This window comes from Polyodon spathula, chromosome 1, assembly GCF_017654505.1.
Source record: "Polyodon spathula isolate WHYD16114869_AA chromosome 1, ASM1765450v1, whole genome shotgun sequence".
Taxonomy (NCBI): Eukaryota; Metazoa; Chordata; class Actinopteri; order Acipenseriformes; family Polyodontidae; genus Polyodon; species Polyodon spathula.
In genome coordinates, this window is record NC_054534.1 from 3,989,271 (window position 1) to 4,003,218 (window position 13,948).

A 13,948-nucleotide genomic window follows, 5' to 3' on the forward strand; every position below is an offset into this window, starting at 1 on the left:
CGGAAGAATGTAAACAGAAAGCCACGAAGTTGGCTGTGTTTTTAGTGTGAAATGTAACGAATGTTTTGGGAAGCCAAATATGCCACACTGGAAGCAATAAGAGATGTCTGTCTTGCCGTTTGCAGGATTAAGGTGTGTCGAACTTGCTAAGTTGCTGTGTTTGTTTTGGCAATGCTGTGCCCTCATATTAATAAGTACAGTATGTACAGTCTACAAAATGAAGATAAACAAAACTACTATCATAGAAATATGAACATGTTTTCCATGTGTAAAATATGTATATAGTGCACTCCTAAGTTTTTGAATTTGTGAAAAGTACTAGTATAAGTACCAATCAAGCGCTCCTAAAAGTAAACCTTTTGTATCATATTTACTTTTTTTATGATGTACTATTTATTTCTTTAAAATAAGATAACTTCTGAGCTTTGTTATAAGGGAGGCCGCTGGAAACCATCCCCAAAATACATTTAAATGGGTACCAAGAGTAGCATAGCCCCTGTGGGTTGTTTTAAACACTGTGCATCAAGCAAGAGTAGCATCCCCTGTGGGTTGTTTTAAACACTGTGCATCAAGCAAGAGTAGCATAGCATAGCCCCCCTGTGGGTTGTTTTAAGCACTTTCAAGCAAGAGTAAACACTGTGCATTAAGCAAGAGTACCATAGCCCCTGTGGGTTGTTTTAAGCACTGTGCATCAAGCAAGATTAGCATAGCCCCTGTGGGTTGTTTTAAGCACTGTGCATCTAGCAAGAGTAGCATCCCCTGTGGGTTGTTTTAAACACTGTGCATCAAGCAAGAGTAGCATAGCCCCTGTGGGTTGTTTTCAGCACTGTGCATTAAGCAAGAGTAGCATAGCCCCTGTGGGTTGTTTTAAACACTGTGCATCAAGCAAGAGTAGCATAGCCCATGTGGGTTGTTTTAAACACTGTGCATCAAGCAAGAATAGCATAGCCCCTGTGGGTTGTTTTAAACACTGTGCATCAAGCAAGAATAGCATAGCCCCTGTGGGTTGTTTTAAACACTGTGCATCAAGCAAGAGTAGCATAGCCCATGTGGGTTGTTTTAAACACTGTGCATCAAGCAAGAGTAGCATAGCCCCTGTGGGTTGTTTTAAGCACTGTGCATCAAGCAAGAGTAGCATAGCCCCTGTGGGTTGTTTTAAGCACTGTGCATCAAGCAAGAGTAGCATAGCCCCTATGGGTTGTTTTAAGCACTGTGCATTAAGTGGGTACTGACTTTCTTAAAGGACTAAGCTGGCACAAATATTACTTTCAGCTTTGTGGGGGACATTTGTGGGGGATATTTTAGAATCTTCTGTTTTCTTTTTATAAAAGCAGCTAGATTCCTTTCATCTCTGCCTTCCACATATTAGATATATTTTTAATGACTAATTTTCAAATGATCCCAAACAAAATCACTGAGTATAGGTCTGATCCCTTATTTAAGTGAGTTTTCGAGTAGACAAGGTTTGTGTGTGGGGGTAGGGGAGAGTCTTTAATCGTAGGAACAATTTCAGTTGCTGTTTCTTTTAGTTCAATAAGTAGTGGCTTTAGCCAGTCCTCATTTGTATTATTTTATCCATGCTAAATCACAGGCGTGGTTTAAATTAGGATATGAGTTTGGAAGATATTGTTGTACATTTCTTTGGTCTCTGTTACAAGAATAAATCACTGCACCAAGAAATCAGAAAACCCCATCAATATTTGTTTGAACCACAGAACTGAAAACATGTACCCTCTTACTGTAGTTACTAATTCCATGTTTACACAACCCTGTCCATCAGTGTTAGTGTGATGTGGCATTTTCATTAAGTTTGCTTGCCTTTTGTAATGTTTTCCAATAGTTTTTTTTGTCTTTCATGTGTCACTTCATTGTTATAAAGGTGGTCTGGGTATGGATTTTATAACTGGGATAGATCCTGCCTGACTTTTTTATTTTCTGCTCTAGTAACTCTTCCCTATACAATTGCATTATCAAGTAAACAGTCACCCACAGCTGGAAACAAGGTTCTGTCCCAGATTAATCCTCCGTTACCTTGCTGTGCAATATAACTGAAAAAGATCAAAAGTGTGTGTTTGTTTTTTTGTAATTTTAAATATATATATATATATATATATATATATATATATATATATATATATATAGTACTGTGCAAAAGTTTTAGGCAGGTGTGAAAAAATGCTGTAAAGTAAGAATGCTTTCAAAAATAGACATGTTAATAGTTTGTATTTATCAATTAACAAAATGCAAAGTGAGTGAACAGAAGAAAAATGTACATCAAATCAATATTTGATGTGACCACCCTTTGCCTTCAAAACAGCATCAATTCTTCTAGGTACACTTGCACAAAGTCAGGGATTTTGTAGGCATATAGTCAGGTGTATGATTAAACAATTATACCAAACAGGTGCTAATGATCATCAATTCAATATGTAGGTTGAAACACAATCATTAACTGAAACAGAAACAGCTGTGTAGGAGGAATAAAACTGGGTGAGGAACAGCCAAACTCAGCTAACAAGGTGAGGTTGCTGAAGACAGTTTACTGTCAAAAGTCATACACCATGGCAAGACTGAGCACAGCAACAAGACACAAGGTAGTTATACTCCATCAGCAAGGTCTCTCACAGGCAGAAATTTCAAGGCAGACAGGGGTTTCCAGATGTGCTGTCCAAGCTCTTTTGAAGAAGCACAAAGAAACGGGCAACGTTGAGGACCGTAGACGCAGTGGTCGGCCAAGGAAACTTACTGCAGCAGATGAAAGACACATCATGCCTACTTCCCTTCACAATTGGAAGATGTCCAGCAATGCCATCAGCTCAGAATTGGCAGAAAACAGTGGGACCCTGGTACACCCATGTACTATCTGGAGAAGTCTGGTCAGAAGTGGCCTTCATGGAAGACTTGCGGCCAAAAAGCCATACCTCCGACGTGGAAACAAGGCCAAGCGACTCAACTATGCACGAAAACACAGGAACTGTAGTGCAGAAAAATGACAGCAGGTGTTCTGGACTGATGAGTCAAAATTTGAAATATTTGGCTGTAGCAGAAGGCAGTTTGTTCGCCGAAGGGCTGGAGAGCGGTACATGAATGAGTGTCTGCAGGCAACAGTGAAGCATGGTGGAGGTTCCTTGCAAGTTTGGAGCTGCATTTCTGCAAATGTAGTTGGGGATTTGGTCAGAATTAATGGTATCCTCAATGCTGAGAAGTACAGGCAGATACTTATCCATCATGCAATACCATCAGGGAGGCATCTGATTGGCCCCAAATTTATTCTGCAGCATGACAACGACCCCAAACATACAGTGAAAGTCATTAAGAACTATCTTCAGCGTAAAGAAGAACAAGGAGTTCTGGAAGTAATGGTATGGCCCCCACAGAGCCCTGATCTCAACATCATCGAGTCTGTCTGGGATTACATGAAGAGGGAGAAGCAACTGAGGCTGCCTAAATCCACAGAAGAACTATGGTTAGTTCTCCAAGATGTTTGAGCCAACCTACCTGCCGAGTTCCTTCAAAAACTGTGTGCAAGTGTACCTAGAAGAATTGATGCTGTTTTGAAGGCATTGGGTGGTCACACCAAATATTGATTTGATGTAGATTTTTCTTCTGTTCACTTACTTTGCATTTTGTTAATTGATAAATATAAACTATTAACATGTCTATTTTTGAAAGCATTCTTACTTTACAGCATTTTTTCACACCTGCCTAAAACCTTTGCACAGTACTGTATATATACAGTATGACTTGCTGTACACTATAGAACAATATTTAAATCCAGCAAATTCTTTTAAATCTACTAAATTTTTTAATTTTTGGGAGGGGGAGGTCAGAGGGCAGACAAAAGGACAGTTAACATCATAAAAGTTTAATTTGATCTTACAATCTTCTTACTGTGTAAACCTGAAATTTAAACTCTGTTTTTTTTCTAAGTGGTAGTAAAATAAAAACAAGAAAAGGTTAGTGTTGTTGCCTTTCTTAGATTTTAAACTGTATGTGCTGTCTGTGTGCCAAGAACACATATGAAAGCAAGAGGCATTTGAAAGTGATTTCAGTAAAAAGACTCTTTGGCTCCCCTTGTAACCCATGGTACATAGATAATTAAAAAATTAAAAGGTACCTGACATTTTCTAAATCTTTTTCATTTTTATTGTTTTTATCAGAGACCACCTCAATTATTTCTTTTGTAGGGGTTAGAGAACATACATAAAAGCCTTTTTGATTTGAGGTACTGAGGTATTGAAAGCTCTTGGAACCATCTCATTGGAACAATACAAACAATCCTACATCTGTGCCACAGACCTGACCGTTGATTTCGAGTCAAACTTCTCTTAAAAAAGGCATCCTCGGGACACTGCGGAGATTGTAATAAAAGTAGAAGAGGCTCAGTTTCTACTGTATATGGCTCGCTTGCATCCTGAGTAAGATTGATGGCTCCAGTGCAATGGTGATGGGAGAGAGCCAAATTACACATTGTTTTTATTGAGAGGCAAATTAATGAATGAGATAGTGTGAAAATGAAGCTGTGTGTCCCAAGCACAAACCCGGCTTGTTTTTACAAATGAGCCAAATGATTGGGAAGGAGGTGGACTATTTGTTTATGTGTCTACAAAGGGAGCTCAGAGGCCACCCATTTCAACACAGTAGCCGGACAGGAAGGCTTTCCAAAGGCAGTCAGCTGTATCTGACTCGCTAAGGAAATGACATTCAAAATCCGAGGATGGATGTGCTCTGAATTGTAAGCCTAATAAAAGCGTCAAATGAAGTCCTGCTGTAATTTTAGTGCCTTGTTTTCACACAGTTCATCTGCTAGCCTGCAGTTCTCCTGTCCATTTCAAATAGTGGTTAAAACACCAATAACAGGAGAGTTAATTTGTCAAATGGCCTGTAGCCTCAACATGGGAGAGCAGCTATTTTAATGCTAAGTCAACCTTAGTGCTTCATTGCATATTTCAATTACTCTAGATAATAGCACTCTGAAGTAGTCTGCACTTAAGACTAATTCAAAAGTTTGAAGTTTTGAAGACATGAGTGAATAAAGCTATAAAGAATTGGGGCGGGGTGTTGGTGCAAACCTGTGAAACCCCTGAACTGTACGCATGGGCTGGCTTGGAGTTTGTTGAGAATCTGGTCAGGATTTAAGTAAAGGTTTTGCTGGGCGCTGTGTATTTATTCAAAATGTAACAACTTCTCTAATTAAACAAATACTAGATTTTTATGTGAAGGCCTTATTTATACTACTGCAATACATACCAGTTGATATTGAGAAACATTAACATAGTTGCAAGTACCATACAAGGGGTCCCAACTCCCAGCTAGTTAAATGCGTTGCACATTTATTTCTTTTTATTTAGTGTGTCCAATTATTATTTTTCCCTGAATTTTCTCCCAATTTGGAATGCCCAATCACTTTTCACTGCAGCAATTCCCCACATGGCTCAGGAGACCTGAAGGTTCAGTGGGCATCCTCCGATCCCATAACCAAGCCAGCATAGTTTAACACCCAGGAACTTGAGAGCAGGTATCAGTGAACTACCGACCTTTGGAGGACAAAGGCCAGCCCTGCAGGTGTTCGCCTTTGAGCTCACTGTGCACCTGGCCAGCAGGATTCGCTGTAGCTCGATGAGGAGGAAACAGTCCCTGACAGTTTTGCCTCCCTAACCCATGGGAGAGCCAGAGCCAATACAATGCTCCCTTCGGAGTCCCCAGCGAAGACCGGCCTACTTCGCACAGCCAGGATGCAAACCTGTGCTTCTACGAGGTGAGCCAGTCGGGCATCTCTACACATGTATGTTTTGGGGATAGCTTTTTTGTTCAAAGAACATAAAGGCAGCATGATACTTCAGAAAGTCATTTTATACACTATCAGCCATAACTATTTAACAGTCAGTAGTGCTGAATTTAGAAATACTAAAAGTATGCTGGAGTTCATATTCTCAAAGCTATTTACTTCAAATAATAATTGGTGCATTTTTTCTGAAAGACAAAAAATACCTATAACAGTAATACAAATAATAAAAAAAAAACTTAAGTTTCCTCATTAGCCTCTAAAGAAAATGTCTGAGCTGTTTAGTACATTTATTGGGTGTTTCTTTTTTGAGAATCTAGCCATTAATCTACTGTAGTTATCGTGTTATCTTTTGTAAAGCTACTTAGTGCTGAAAGAGTTACTGTAAATGGGTGATGCAGGGTGAATTTTAATTGTGTATTTATTTTTTATAATGGCTCAAAGACCCAACACTATGGGGTCCCTGCTGTGTATTGGTGGTAGTAAAGTTCTGTTGAACTTCTTCCAAAAGCCTTCATCTTGTTACCAAGTATAAAGATTTCCTTAATAAAATCAGTGCAAAGCAGCAGATTTCCCGTATAACCTCAGGGAGAGAGGGCTATATAGTTTCACTTAACAAATATGTGGGTCAGCTCAGTGCACTACAGTGCGTTGCATTTAATAGTGTTTTAACTTGCCTGTTCAGGAAGACTAAAACCTATAAACCATGTGGAATTAATATAAGTGTTCAAGCTGTATAAAACAGGATCAGAATGGTTTTCTGACAAAAAATACCAGAATAAGAAGCAGTAATTACTAATTAATTAGTTGCACAGACTGTTACCAAACTAATTCATGTCTATGAAGCATCTATGACACAGTATCCAGTGATCTCAGTCATTATCTTCAGCCAGACACTGTCAATACTAAAAGGCATTGACAGTGTCGACCCAAGGGACTTTTTCAGCCTGAAAAAAGAAACAAGGACCAGGGGTCACAAATGGAGTTTAGAAAAAGGGGCATTCAGAACAGAAAATAGGAGACACTTTTTACACAGAGAATTGTGAGGGTCTGGAATCAAATCCCCAGTAATGTTGTTGAAGCTGACACCCTGGGATCCTTCAAGAAGCTGCTTGATGAGATTTTGGGATCAATAAGCTAATAACAACCAAACGAGCAAGATGGGCCGAATGGCCTCCTCTCGTTTGTAAACTTTCTTATGTTCTTATGTTCTTATGCTTGATAGAATCATGCCAAAAGCTCATTCACAAATATCCTATTTGTTTAAATGAGGTTATTATTGCTAAAGGTGCCTCAACTAGCTATTAATTTAATTTTCCTTGTCAGGGACTGAATACTTCTGAATTAGCATTTTTGGAGTTTTACAAAAAAATTGCTGAAATAAATAATTGTAGACATCTGTTTCTTATAACTGCCTTTCCTCATCCACAAAAGCAAACATTTTGTTACAAAAGATTTTTCCTATCATTTGTTTTGAGAAATTATAAATTTCCATTGGGGTATGTAAACATTTGACTAGAACTGTATGTTATTAACATTACAGGGGTTATCTCAAAGGTCCACTTCAGGTATGGTAACAGGTGATGGATGTTACGCTCTTTTCCAGCCACATTTTTAAAGATTGTTAACATAGGCCAGTCTCTCATCAAAACAGTGAAAACTACTGTTTATACATTAATTCTGTGTTGATTTGCCAAATAAGTTTAGACAATTGCCCCAGTTTGAGATGACTGTTGTAGAATGTCTGCTTTGTTATTCAACCATATGAGAGATGCAATACATTTACAAAATTCTAATGTTAGGTGCTCATATTAAACAACAAATATACCTTTTTATAATTTGTGTTTCTTCTTCCTTTTTTTTTAAAAGGCAAATTGAAACTGGGTAACTTTCAGATTTGCCTTTTTATGGCCTTACAATGTTTTAGTTCTATTCTCAGATGTGTTTTTCAAACTACCTCATGCATTTGTGCCCTGTATAAAGTTTGTACAGTGCAGTCTAGCAGCTGACTCTCTTTACAGTGTCATCAAGCTTCTCAAGAGGTCTTCCTGTAGACATTTTTCAATTAAATAAACAAACAGAAATCAGCTCACTAGGACCACTCCTCGCTGTTAGTTAGCCGTACAGGAAAGAGGTTGTTTTGTATTGCCGTGGGCTCTTTAGGAGAAAGGGCTGATAAAATACAAATCTCTCACTTCACTCTTTTGCAACGTCGTGCTTCTTGACGTGAGTGATGCTTCAACTCAGTCACTTATAGCAGTATCTGAAGAGACAGTACAGACGGATGCAGAACATTATCTCTACTGGCACTTCCTATGTTTAAGTGTCAGGTTATGTGGTCTTTTTCTTGCTGATTCTGTTGGTTCTTTGTTGCGGTGCTAATGTTTTCAGGTTTACAATACTTTTTAAGACTCATTTTTTATCTATGAAAACAAAATGTGTTTTTTTTTAATGGAGAAAAAATGCCAATGTTTGTATAGTTGTTTTTTCTACACAATCCAGCCACCTTGCAAAATATTTTTGTCAGTCTTTATGTCCTGGATTTGACATTTAAGTCAACACGAAAATGTTAACCTTTCTGTACATTCCCTTTCCACATGGTCTTCAGTGGTAATTAGAAACCACTGTACTTAGGTGTATTACAATGTCATTTTCCACTTACAGAATGGGATCATGGTGATACAGAACTTAAATATTTGTTTCTGACTTTATCAGTTTTTTTCATTTATTCTGTCTTTTCTTTCTTCCTTTTTCTGCATGCCTACTAATGCTAAAATACTGTTCCTGATCTAGATGATCTACAGTAGTTATAAGGCATCTCCACCTCTGCAACGTGTTTATAATTGCACACATTCATAAGTACAGTATACACAGTCATACTTTATGCAAACATAAGAAACATATACAGTGCCGAGAAAAAAGTTTGTGAACCCCAATGATAATTATGGAAATTCCATAGTTTTACCATGATAGCTGCCTTGATATTTTCTTAAATATACAATAGGGTTTATATTAACCAAGTCCATGTCTTTTGAAACAAAATGATGTATGAATTAGACAAGCAATGAGTAAGTAAGATTCAGGGTATGTGAAAAAGTAAGTGAATCCCTGGTTTTATCAGCTTAATTAAGGGGATAATTAGAATCAGGTGTTTAAATAATTAGGTAGATCTTCAGGGGTGAGTTTGGGAGGCCCCACCCTATGCAAAGATCAGAAACTTTGTGAGTTTGGTCTTCACCATTTACAGGTGTGTGGAAACATGTCATGTCAGTCAAAAGAAATCTCTGAGGACCTCAAAAAAAAGTTATTGATGCTCATCAGTCTAGAAAGGGTTACAAAACCATTTCTAAGGATTTGGGGCTCCACCAATTTACTGTCAGACAGATAGTCTACAAATGGAGAAAGTTCAAGACCACAGTCACTCTACCCAGGAGCGGTCGTTCTACCAAAATCTCTCCAAGAACAAACCAGAAAATCATCAAGGAAGTCACAAAGAACCCAGAGTAACATCCAAGGATCTGTAGGCCACTCTCGCCTTATCTAATGTGAGTGTTCATGACTCAACTATCAAACTGAACAAGAATGGTGTTCATGGAAGGATAGCCAGGAGGAAACCACTGCTCTCTGAAAAGAATATTGCTGCCCATCTGAAGTTTGCTAAAGAGCACATAGATGATCCAAAAGACTTCTGGAGTGTGATGTTTTGGGACTGCTTTGCTGCCACAGGACCTGGACAGCTTGCCGTGATTGACACAACCATGAATTCTGCATTGTATCAGAAGATTCTAGAGAAGAATGTCAGGCCATTCATCCCTGAGCTGAAGCTGAACCGAAAGCGGGTCATGCAGCAAGACAATGATCCTAAACATACAAGCAGATCTAGAAAATAATGGCTGCAGAAGAAGAGATTCCACGTTTTAGAATGGCCTAGTCGAAGTCCAGACCTAATCCCATCGAAATGTTTTGGCAGGACCTGAAGCGAGCTGTCCATGCAAGAAAGCCCTCAAATGTCCCCAAGTTGAAGCAGTTCTGTAAGAGGATTGGACCAAAATTCCTCAAAACTGACCTACAGTTACAGGAAACGCTTAATTGAAGACATTGATGCTCAAGGGGGTGCCACCAGTTACTGAATCTAAAGGTCCACATACTTTTTCACACATAGCTATTGAATGTTGAATCATTTGTGGATCAATTAAATGCTGAAAATGCTTTTGTGTAATTTGTTTAACAAGGTTATATTTATCTATTATTAGGAGTTAGATTAAGATCAATAACATTTTAGGTTTTGAAATATGTGAAAATCCTGAGGGGTTCACAAACTTTTTCTCGGCACTGTACACAAGAATGCACCGCAGGATTGAGATGAGACTACAAAAAAAGTGTGTAGGTCATCTTCCAATTACTAATTTCCAAAGACATAGCCCTCTTGGTCCTTTTGAAGTGCTTTCTGTAATGGCTTAGCCTTTAGGTAAATACTGGTTACAAGGGGAGAACATGTAGAGAATGCCCAGTATCTTAACTATACCATGGTTACTGACCTTACAGTGCTGTGGTGTGTAATCATGAGGTTTCTAATCACTGAAGATAGCATGACTTATGGACTTGTTCTTTTCAGATAATTGAACACAGTATTGTAGAAATGTAAATCTAGGTTGACAGGTCAGGAGGCATTGATGAAAGTGTGTTAACTTGGGTCACTGCTGAGAAAGGTAACATTAGATATGGAAGATTATAGGGAATAATCGCCTGTTGATTTTTATGTTTGTACTGATTTTCAACCTTCCTTTTTGGCAGGCTGTTTTTATTTATTTTTTTTATGTTGCATGATTAGCTGAATGTAAATTAAAACACAAAACATACTTAATATTAAAGCTGTGCTTCCATTTCTTGTGAATTAAATGTCCAAGAAGTAATCAGTTCCTTCATACAGTACTTTAAAAACATATGGATCACCACAAAGTGTTCCTTTTATCCTATGCAAATTAACCTTGCATGACAACTCTATGAATACAAAGTAATCTTACAGAATTGGAGTATAGTTGGGCTTTTTAGTTTCTGAGCTGTTTTGAACAGGTATAATCTGCAGGATCTCAGGTCTCTACACCCCAAGCCAGGGTGACAACCCATTCTGAATTGGGTCACATGCCGTGGGATAGTACATTTCACATTATGTTATGCAACTTGTAACACATACCATATGTTTAATCGTAGATAGAGATGAAAGTTTAGTTTAGTTCAATGTACCTTTATTTTAAAGACTTTAAATTGCAAAGATTAACACTTGATGTTCATGTACAGATAGTACTGTACAGTATAATACAGTGAGTTGTTCCTGCTTTACTTTTGGTAATCTGAGTTCTTACCTTTTGGATGTACTTTTAGTAGGTTATTACTTTAATCATCAATCAAATAAGTTATGAGGCACAGGCTGATTTGATTTACAAACGCCGGAATTTTCACTTGACATGCCTATGTATCTGTCAAATATCTCTGCTCTGTACATTCTTAATCTTGCAAAATCAATCCATTGAAAGGTGGAAAGTTTGTGCATGTAAAGATTATTTCTTATAAACTGTATGTGTGTGTGTGTGTGTGTATATATATATATATATATATATATATATATATATATATATATATATATATATATATATATATCTGCCTTAAAAGTACAGTATTAAAACTTAACTCCAACAAAATCAGCAAAGCTAATTTTACCAAAATGGTTGTTTAGATAATGTTGATTTATTATCTTGCAGTGTGTGAGTAACATAAAAAATGCAGACCACTGACAAATAAAAAAAAAAAAAGCTGAATTAATTTCAGCAGAGGGTCACGTTCAGAGCTATGGAAAGGGGGCGTTGCTTGCAGATGGTGGGATTTTGTTTTGCTCAGCTTGTACTCTTCAACCTACTGCTTACTTAGTAGATATACTGCATTCGACTCTGTTAACCACACAGGAAGTCAGGCTGTCATTAAAGCACTTATGAAGAACGGCTGAAATCAATCTTTGTGTCTGCCTTTGTAATAGACACGATGTCTATATGAAATCTGTGCGCTATTATTGGCTGGCTGAAAGAGAAGTTGTAATTATTATTATTTTTTGTTGGTGAAATACAATTTGACATTTTGTTGTTTTCTAAGAGTTTCTTGAAGGGTCAGAATTCAATTGTTCGCTGATAATAGCATGGTTTTGGCTGCTTTAGCTCAGGTAAAACATAACAATACTATAATATTCTGCTTTCAATCATGCTTTTGATTATTTTAATGATAAATAAAAAGAACTTTCGGATTTGCTTGATTTTTAAATGTATTTTTATGAAAAGATTATTTAAAACAAAGGGGGGGGGGGGGGCACAAGCTAGCCCCAGTTGCGTCTTGCTTAACCTGACAACTTTATAAATGGCTTGTTCTGACAGATTGACGAAAAGGAAAAGCTCTATCCATCAGTAAGATTTCTCTTGCGGGACTGGTGATTGTTGCCTGCAATATTGATCCCAGTGGACAATCGGGACTACTAGTATGTCAAACTAAGTCAATACAAATGAGGTATCTGAAATGCTTGCATCTGCCTTGGTAACTTTAAAATTATGTTAGTTTAGAATAGAGGGTGTTTATAAGCTTTCCCAGAATATTTGATGAAAGATAAATACTGCAGATGGGTCATTTAAAAGGGTTTCTTGAGTAGTAAGTAAGTCAGTGTCATCTTTTTTATGAGGTTAAAGATTAATCTTCCAAAATCCTTAATGCCTGGCATTGTCTACCTAAGGGATCACTGTCAAACTGTGATCCATGCTATTAATTTTAAATCCCCTTTATTTGTCCCCCAAATGACTTTGGTTAAGGTGACCCTCATGTCTGTGAATGTGTGTTATTGTTGCCGTTTTTAGATCATATAACAGGAGCTGTTTTGTGTGTGTTTTTTTACATTCCAAAGTATTTCTTAGGGGACGACAGGATAGATATGAAGTTGTGTATAGTTACTCTGAACATATCGGTAATGCCATGTTCGTTTTTTTACACTGAGTAGGAAGATGCATAGCTAGATACTGTAATAGTGGAAAGGCAGCTGTAGGATGACACAGCAGCAAGTTAGCTTCAGTTGTTAATGATGTCTTCGTGCCACCCACATATAGTACCGTACAGTACAAGGAGATGCAATAGACCTACCTGGAGCTAATATTGAAAGTGATGACGACTTAAACTAGTGTATGGCAGAAAGATTTTATTGCAGCCTAACCCTATCAGTGCCACAGACTAGTTTATTTGGCATCCCATCTTTAGAGCCAATGGCAACTTGTGTTGATTATCAGTCATTTTAAACAAAAGTCTGTGTTTACGCTGCCCAGTGGAACTGTCCACAGATACAGTTGAATTCTCAAGCATGTGTGTCTTTTTTAAGCACCATTCTAATTGGAATAACTACTGTATTTAGTAATGTATAATAGGAATCTGTTTACTAGAAAGTCAGTGTTCTCAATAGCATGGATACCAACATAGGTGACTGATATAATAGGCTTGGGGAGGCTCAGCCTCCCCAAAATAAATTGCCCAAACCATCACAAGAAATTGTTCTGACCAACACGAAAAATATTTGTGAGAGAAGATCGATTATTTATTTTTATTTTTTTTTATCCCCGCAAGCAGGCAAAGCAGGTCTAACAAACATATTTCTCGTTTTCCTACTGCGCAACTGCCAGACCGCTAGGGGAGCTGGGATATCAAAATCAACACTGTAGTACAGATACAGGATTTAGGTGCATTTCAATGACTGGTTTAACGTCAATTCTTCCAGCCGATATGAGCCCCTCATACCGCTGCAGGAGGCAGTCAATGAAAACTCCTTTTCGCGCATTCCCTTGCCTGGAACATCCTTGTTACAATTTCTACATTTATTCAAATTGCTGTTATCTATACAAACAGCTTGATCCGTATCTGATTTTACAGAACGTTTGGCAAAAAAAATATTTTCATAGCATACTGTCTGTTTTCACGCACCACCGTTTTGGGAGAATTTGATAACTGTGACGCTACAGTCATAACATATTTCCTTCGACTATTTGAACAAATGCCACCTTTCAGAACACTGTTTGTGGTGCCAGATTATGAACGCTTCTGAAGTTTTCTCTTTAGATTTTTCCAGTCCTTCACTCCATTTTCAGT

General features: G+C 37.7%; 1 protein-coding gene across 2 annotated transcripts in view; it reads left to right on the forward strand.

Moving 5' to 3' along the window:
* xrcc4 (X-ray repair complementing defective repair in Chinese hamster cells 4) overlaps window positions 1–13,948 on the forward strand; it is a 136,271-nt gene that overhangs the window by 227 nt on the left and 122,096 nt on the right. The gene's annotated exons all lie outside the window — the stretch shown is intronic.